Genomic DNA, 9,398 nt, shown 5'->3' on the forward strand with positions numbered 1-9,398 from the left:
GAACCCGACCTCACAATTAAGAACCCAGAGGATATTCAAGGACAATTCAGAGATCCTGAACCACTAATCATTCCTTCGGAACCACAAATTATTCATCCAGAGGTCGTCGAGGAAGAAACCATTAAATCAGAATCCTTTAGTGATTCAGATTCAACAAATTCAATCATGAAAAATCAGGAACCTCTAAGTATGGAAGACCGAATGAGAGCTACACGCACTGGCCAAGGTCATGCCATTACTCAACCAGACATTAATGCACCAGATTATGAAATCAAAAGACAAATCCTACACATGGTAACTAATCAATGCCAATTTAGTGGTACACTAAAAGAAGATCCAAACGAACATCTTCGTACCTTTATTAGGATCTGTACTCTATTTAAAATCAGAGAAGTTGAGGATGAACAGATCTATCTCATGTTGTTTCCCTGGACTTTAAAGGGAGAAGCCAAAGATTGGTTAGAATCGTTACCTGAAGGAGCGATTGATACATGAGATGTTTTAGTTGAGAAATTTCTTAAAAGATTCTTTCCGGCATCTAAAGCCGTGAGACTTCAAGGAGAAATTGTTACGTTCACGCAAAAGTCAAATGAAACATTATATGAAGCGTGGACAAGATTCGGAAAATTGTTGAGAGGATGTCCTCAACACGGTTTAGATACTTATTAAATAGTACAAATATTCTACCAAGGATGCGACGTTGCTACACGAAAAGACATCGACACAACAGCTGGTGGTTCCATTATGAAGAAAACCTCAACTGAAGCTCACAAAATTATTTATTACACAGCCTCCCACTCACATGAGTGGCATCAAGAAAAAGATATCTTTCGTTCATCTAAAGCGGCTAGAGCCGATTCTAGCCATGACTTTGATTCCATTTCTGCAAAGTTAGATGCTTTCGAGAGACGAATGGAAAAGATGACTAAAGATATTCATACAATACGAATTAGTTGTGAGTAGTGTGGAGGACCACATCTGATAAAAGATTGTCTCAGTATTGAACAAATAATGGAACAAAGAGAGAATGTTTCATACATGAATCAAAGGCCTGAAAATAATTATCAAAATAATTATCAACCGCCAAGACCAAACTACAATCAAAATCAGAATTATAACCGAAATGTTCCATACAACAACCAACAAGGTCCTAGCAATCAACAAGTATCCAATAATACTTACAACCACCAAAGACCTATTTTTTCAAATAAACCACCACAAACCGATGATAAAAAGCCAAATTTAGAAGATATGATGTCAAAGCTAGTTGAATCTCAGACTCAATTTTTCACATCTCAGAAACAAACTAATGAACAAAATGCTCAAGCATTTAGAAATCAACAAGCTTCTATCCAAAATCTGGAACAAGAAGTAAGCAACCTAGCAAGGTTGATAGGTGAAAGAAAACCGGGGAGTCTACCTAGCGATATGAATGCTAACCCCCAGAATGAAATAGCTAAAGCCATTACCACAAGAAGTGGTATTACACTCAAACAACCTGAAATGTCTGTAATTTCTGATGACTCTATTCCTACAACATAGGCACCACAGCCTGAGCAAGAGAAGGAAACAGAGCCGGTAGTTGAAAAGGTTAATGAAGATAACACAGTTAAGGCAAAGCTTTATGTTAAACCATACCAACCACCGCTTCCTTACCCGAGTAAAATGAGAAAAGAAAGACGTGAAGCCGAGCAATCCAAATTCTTGGATATGTTTAAACAAATAAATGTCAATCTTCCTTTCATTGATGTGATTTCAGGAATGCCAAGATATACTAAATTCTTGAAAGATCTAATCATAAATAGAAAGAAAATGGAAAACCTCTCGGCTGTTACATTGAATGCTAATTGTTCTGCAGTGCTGTTGAATAAGATACCGGAAAAACTCTTTGATACAGGAAGTTTCACAATTCCATGTTTTCTGGGTAGTCTTAGTTCAATAGAAGCATTGACAGACTTAGGTGCTAGTATTAATTTAATGTCGTATTCACTATACAATAAACTAGACCTTGGAGAATTGAAACCAACACGAATAAGCATATAAGTAGCCTACCGATTAGTAAAATATCCTAGAGGGATAATGGAGAACATGCTAGTTAAAGTTGGTACTTTAGTATTTTCAGTAGACTTTGTTATTCTGGACATGGAAGAAGATTCTCGAGTTCCTCTCATATTAGGAAGATCATTCTTAAACACGGCTAAAGCAATAATAGACGTGTTCGGTAAGAAACTGACCCTAAGTATAGAGGACGAGAGTGTTACCTTTTCTGTTGATAGATCCATGCAACAACTGTAATCTGCAGGTGATACCTGTTATTATGTTCAAACTATAGATTCACAAGAAGAATTGTTACAAGAATTTCCAGAATTACAAGGAACAGGAGAATGTTCTTTAGGAGAAGGAACTGAACCAATTGACGAAGCTGAAATGTTAGCTACACTCATGGCTAATGAATATGAACCAACAATAGAAGAACTTCAAATGCCGAAAGAGGAAGACAGATATCGATAAAATCATCGATAGAAGAACCACCGATATTAGAGTTAAAGTCACTTCCAACCCATTTGGAATACGCTTATTTACATAGTGAATCTGAATTACCTGTAATAATCTCGTCTTCTCTTACGGAAAATGAAAAATCTCAACTCATTTATGTGCTAAAATCTCATAAACCAGCTATTGCATGGAAAATTCATGACATTAAAGGTATAAGTCCTTCGTATTGCACACATAAAATCCTTATGGAAGAAGGTCATAAAACATATGTGCAACGCCAACGAAGACTAAATCCTAATATGCAAGATGTTGTTAAGAAAGAAATTATTAAACTGCTCAATGCTGGTTTAATTTATCCAATCTCTGATAGTCCATGGGTAAGCCCAGTTCAATGTGTACCTAAGAAGGGTGGCATTACTGTCATCACAAATGAAAAAGATGAGCTTATTCCTACTAGGACTGTAACAGGATGGCGTGTTTGTATTGATTATAGAAAATTAAATGATACCACCAGAAAAGATCACTTTCCCTTACCTTTCATTGATCAAATGTTAGAAAGGTTAGCTGGGAATAGTTACTATTGTTTTCTTGACGGTTTCTCCGGATACTTTCAAATTCCAATCGCACCCGAGGACCAAGAGAAAACCACCTTCACGTGCCCTTATGGTACTTTTGCTTACAAATGCATGCCATTTGGACTATGCAATGCCCCTGCAACCATTCAAAGGTGCATGATGGCGATTTTTTTCACGACATGATAGAAGAATGCATGGATGTTTTCATGGATGACTTTTCAGTCTTCGGTGATACTTTTGAAACATGTCTAGTTAATCTTGAATGAATGCTTATTAGATGTGAACAATCAAATTTAGTTCTTAATTGGGAGAAATGCCATTTCATGGTGAAATGTCCCGTTCATATTGATTATTAACGTTCCATATTAATTGATTTCATCGCGAGGTTTTGACCTCTATATGAGACGTTTTTCAAAGACTGCATTCATTTTTAAAACAACCATAACCTTTATTTTATCTATAAAGGTTTAAAAAGCATTACGTAGATTATCAAATAATGATAATCTAAAATATACCGTTTACACGCGACCATTACATAATGGTTTACAATAAGAATATATTACATCAAAAATAAGTTTCTTGAATGCAGTTTTTACATAATATCATACAAGCATGGACTCCAAATCTTGTCCTTATTTTAGTATGCAACAGCGGAAGCTCTTAATAATCACCTGAGAATAAACATGCTTAAAACGTCAACAAAAATGTTGGTGAGTTATAGGTTTAACCTATATATTATCAAATCATAATAATAGACCACAAGATTTCATATTTCAATATACATCCCATACATAGAGATAAAAATCATTCATATGGTGAACACCTGATAACCGACATTAACAAGATGCATATAAGAATATCCCCTATCATTCCGGAAAATCCTTTGGACATGATAAAAACGAATTCGAAGTACTAATTCTTTAGGATTCGCGTCAATTAGTAGATCGGTTTACTAATTCTTAGGCTACCAAGAAAAAGGGGCATATTCGACTTCGATCATTCACCCATACAATGTAGTTTCTTTTACTTGTGTCTATTTCGTAAAATATTTATAAAAATGCATGTATTCTCATCCCAAAATATTAGATTTTAAAAGTGGGACTATAACTCACTTTCACAGATTTTTACTTCGTCGGAAAGTAAGACTTGGCCACTGGTCGATTCAAGAACCTATAACAAATATGTACATATATATCAAAGTATGTTCAAAATATATTTACAACATTTTTAATACGTTTTAATGTTTTACGTTTATTAAGTCAGCTGTCCTTGTTAGTAACCTACAACTAGTTGTCCACAATTAGATGTACAGAAATAAATCGATATATTATCTTGAATCAATCCACGACCAAGTGTATACACGTCTCAGGCTAGATCACAACTCAAACTATATATATTTTTGGAATCAACCTCAACCCTGTATAGCTAACTCTGACATTACTGCATATAGAGTGTCTATGGTTGTTCCAAATAATATATATAGATGGGTCGATATGATATGTCAAAACATTTGCATACGTGTCTAATGTATCCCAAGATTACATAATATATTAGAATACATGTAAAATACAATATAATTTAGCTAGGATATGATTAATATAGATTTGTTACCAATTTTCACGTAGCTACAACAAGCAAAAATAACCAATCTTGTTTTACCCATAACTTCTTCGTTTTAAATCCGTTTTGAGTGAATCCAATTGCTATGGTTTCATATTGAACTTAAGTTTATGAATCTATACAGAAAAAGTATAAGTTTATAGTTGAAATTACAGGTTACAAGTCATTTTTATAAAGGTAGTCATTTCAGTCGAAAGAACGACGACTAGATGACCATTTTGGAAAACATACTTCTACTTTGAGTTTAACCATGATTTTTGGATATAGTTTCATGTTCATAAGAAAAATCATTTTCCCAGAAGAACAACTTTTAAATCAAAGTTTATCATAGTTTTTAATTATCAAACCCAAAACAGCCCGCGGTGTTACTACGACGACGTATGTCCGGTTTTACGGTGTTTTTCGTGTTTTCCGGTTTTAAATCATTAAGTTAGCATATCATATAGATATAGAACATGTGTTTAGTTGATTTTAAAAGTCAATTTAGAAGGATTAACTTTTGTTTGCGAACAAGTTTAGAATTAACTAAACTATGTTCTAGTGATTTCAAGTTTAAACCTTCGAATAAGGTAGTTTTATATATATGAATCGAATGATGTTATGAACATCATTACTACCTTAGGTTTTGTGGATAAACCTACTGGAAATGAGAAAAATAGATCTAGCTTCAAAGGATCCTTGGATGGCTTGAAAGTTCTTGAAGCAGAATCATGACACGAAAACAAGTTCAAGTAAGATTTTCACTCGAAATAAGATTGTTATAGTTATAGAAATTGAATCAAAGTTTGAATATGAGTATTACCTTGTATTAGAAAGATATCTTACTGTAAATAAGAAAGATTTCTTGAAGTTGGATGATCACTTTACAAGATTGGAAGTAAGCTAGCAAACTTGGAAGTATTCTTGATTTTATGAAACTAGAACTTATAGAATTTATGAAGAACACTTAGAACTTGAAGATAGAACTTGAGAGAGATCACTTATATGAAGAAAATTGAAGAATAAAAATGTTTGTAGGTGTTTTTGGTCGTTGGTATATGGATTAGATATAAAGGATGTGTAATTTTGTTTTCATGTAAATAAGTCATGAATGATTACTCATATTTTTGTAATTTTATGAAATATTTTATACTAGTTGCCAAATGATGGTTCCCACATGTGTTAGGTGACTCACATGGGCTGCTAAGAGCTGATAATTGGAGTGTATATACCAATAGTACATACATCTAAAAGCTGTGTATTGTACGAGTATGAATACGGGTGCATACGAGTAGAATTGTTGATGAAACTGAACGAGGATGTAATTGTAAGCATTTTTATTAAGTAGAAGTATTTTGATAAGTGTCTTGAAGTCTTTCAAAAGTGTATGAATACATATTAAAACACTACATGTATATACATTTTAACTGAGTCGTTAAGTCATCGTTAGTCGTTACATGTAAATGTTGATTTGAAACCTTCAAGTTAACGATCTTGTTAAATGTTGTTAACCCAATGTTTATTATATATAATGAGATGTTAAATTATTATATTATCATGATATTATGATATATTACTATATCTTAATATGATATATATACATTTAAATGTCGTTACAACGATAATCGTTACATATATGTCTCGTTTAGAAAACCTTAAGTTAGTAGTCTTGTTTTTACATATGTAGTTCATTGTTAATATACATAATGACATGTTTACTTATCATTTATCATGATTAAACATAGTGTATCAATATCTTAATATGATTCATATGTATTTAGTAAGACGTTGTTATAACGATAATCGTTATATATATCGTTTTGAGTTTCTTAATTCAATAAACTCAATTTTATGTATATAACTCATTGTTAAAATACCTAATGAGATACATACTTATCATAATATCATGTTAACTATATATATATATATATATATATATATATATATATATATATATATATTGAAATGTCCCGTTCTTATTGATTAAAAACGTTCCATATTAATTGATTTCGTTGCGAGGTTTTGACCTCTATATGAGACGTTTTTCAAAGACTGCATTCATTTTTAAAACAAACCATAACCTTTATTTCATAAATAAAGGTTTAAAAAGCTTTACATAGATTATCAAATAATGATAATCTAAAATATCCTGTTTACACACGACCATTACATAATGGTTTACAATACAAATATGTTACATCGAAATCAGTTTCTTGAATGCAGTTTTTACACAATATCATACAAACATGGACTCCAAATCTTGTCCTTATTTTAGTATGCAACAGCGGAAGCTCTTAGTATTCACCTGAGAATAAACATGCTTTAAACGTCAACAAAAATGTTGGTGAGTTATAGGTTTAACCTATATATATCAAATCATAACAATAGACCACAAGATTTCATATTTCAATACACATCCCATACATAGAGATAAAAATCATTCATATGGTGAACACCTGGTAACCGACAATAACAAGATGCATATATAAGAATATCCCCATCATTCCGGGACACCCTTCGGATATGATATAAATTTCAAAGTACTAAAGCATCCGGTACTTTGGATGGGGTTTGTTAGGCCCAATAGATCTATCTTTAGGATTCGCGTCAATTAGGGTGTCTGTTCCCTAATTCTTAGATTACCAGACTTAATAAAAAGGGGCATATTCGATTTCGATAATTCAACCATAGAATGTAGTTTCACGTACTTGTGTCTATTTTGTAAATCATTTATAAAACCTGCATGTATTCTCATCCCAAAAATATTAGATTTTAAAAGTGGGACTATAACTCACTTTCACAGATTTTTACTTCGTCGGGAAGTAAGACTTGGCCACTGGTTGATTCACGAATCTATAACAATATATACATATATATCAAAGTATGTTCAAAATATATTTACAACACTTTTAATATATTTTGATGTTTTAAGTTTATTAAGTCAGCTGTCCTCGTTAGTAACCTACAACTAGTTGTCCACAGTTAGATGTACAGAAATAAATCGATAAATATTATCTTGAATCAATCCACGACCCAGTGTATACGTATCTCAGTATTGATCACAACTCAAACTATATATATTTTGGAATCAACCTCAACCCTGTATAGCTAACTCCAACATTCACATATAGAGTGTCTATGGTTGTTCCGAAATATATATAGATGTGTCGACATGATAGGTCGAAACATTGTATACGTGTCTATGGTATCTCAAGATTACATAATATACAATACAAGTTGATTAAGTTATGGTTGGAATAGATTTGTTACCAATTTTCACGTAGCTAAAATGAGAAAAATTATCCAATCTTGTTTTACCCATAACTTCTTCATTTTAAATCCGTTTTGAGTGAATCAAATTGCTATGGTTTCATATTGAACTCTATTTTATGAATCTAAACAGAAAAAGTATAGGTTTATAGTCGGAAAAATAAGTTACAAGTCGTTTTTGTAAAGGTAGTCATTTCAGTCGAAAGAACGACGTCTAGATGACCATTTTAGAAAACATACTTCCACTTTGAGTTTAACCATAATTTTTGGATATAGTTTCATGTTCATAATAAAAATCATTTTCTCAGAATAACAACTTTTAAATCAAAGTTTATCATAGTTTTTAATTAACTAACCCAAAACAGCCCGCGGTGTTACTACGACGGCGTAAATCCGGTTTTACGGTGTTTTTCGTGTTTCCAGGTTTTAAATCATTAAGTTAGCATATCATATAGATATAGAACATGTGTTTAGTTGATTTTAAAAGTCAAGTTAGAAGGATTAACTTTTGTTTGCGAACAAGTTTAGAATTAACTAAACTATGTTCTAGTGATTACAAGTTTAAACCTTCGAATAAGATAGCTTTATATGTATGAATCGAATGATGTTATGAACATCATTACTACCTTAATTTCCTTGGATAAACCTACTGTAAAAGAGAAAAATGGATCTAGCTTCAATGGATCCTTGGATGGCTCGAAGTTCTTGAAGCAGAATCATGACACGAAAACAAGTTCAAGTAAGATCATCACTTGAAATAAGATTGTTATAGTTATAGAAATTGAACCAAAGTTTGAATATGATTATTACCTTGTATTAGAATGATAACCTACTGTAAGAAACAAAGATTTCTTGAGGTTGGATGATCACCTTACAAGATTGGAAGTGAGCTAGCAAACTTGAAAGTATTCTTGATTTTATGAAACTAGAACTTTTGGAATTTATGAAGAACACTTAGAACTTGAAGATAGAACTTGAGAGAGATCAATTAGATGAAGAAAATTGAAGAATGAAAGTGTTTGTAGGTGTTTTTGGTCGTTGGTGTATGGATTAGATATAAAGGATATGTAATTTTGTTTTCATGTAAATAAGTCATGAATGATTACTCATATTTTTGTAATTTTATGAGATATTTCATGCTAGTTGCCAAATGATGGTTCCCACATGTGTTAGGTGACTCACATGGGCTGCTAAGAGCTGATCATTGGAGTGTATATACCAATAGTACATACATCTAAAAGCTGTGTATTGTACGAGTACGAATACGGGTGCATACGAGTAGAATTGTTGATGAAACTGAACGAGGATGTAATTGTAAGCATTTTTGTTAAGTAGAAGTATTTTGATAAGTGTATTGAAGTCTTTCAAAAGTGTATAAATACATATTAAAACACTACATGTATATACATTTTAACTGAGTCGTTAAGTCATCGTTAGTCGTTACATGTAAATATTGTT

General features: G+C 32.2%; 1 non-coding gene across 1 annotated transcript; it reads right to left on the minus strand.

The window, feature by feature from the left end:
- Positions 1–549: 549 nt before the first annotated feature.
- LOC139851112 (small nucleolar RNA R71) lies at positions 550–656 on the minus strand. The gene has a single exon (XR_011760472.1). It is a non-coding gene; the product is annotated as a small nucleolar RNA R71 (small nucleolar RNA).
- Between the last annotated feature and the right edge of the window lie 8,742 nt (positions 657–9,398).

Source organism: Rutidosis leptorrhynchoides, chromosome 5, assembly GCF_046630445.1.
Source record: "Rutidosis leptorrhynchoides isolate AG116_Rl617_1_P2 chromosome 5, CSIRO_AGI_Rlap_v1, whole genome shotgun sequence".
In the NCBI taxonomy this organism is placed as follows: Eukaryota; Viridiplantae; Streptophyta; class Magnoliopsida; order Asterales; family Asteraceae; genus Rutidosis; species Rutidosis leptorrhynchoides.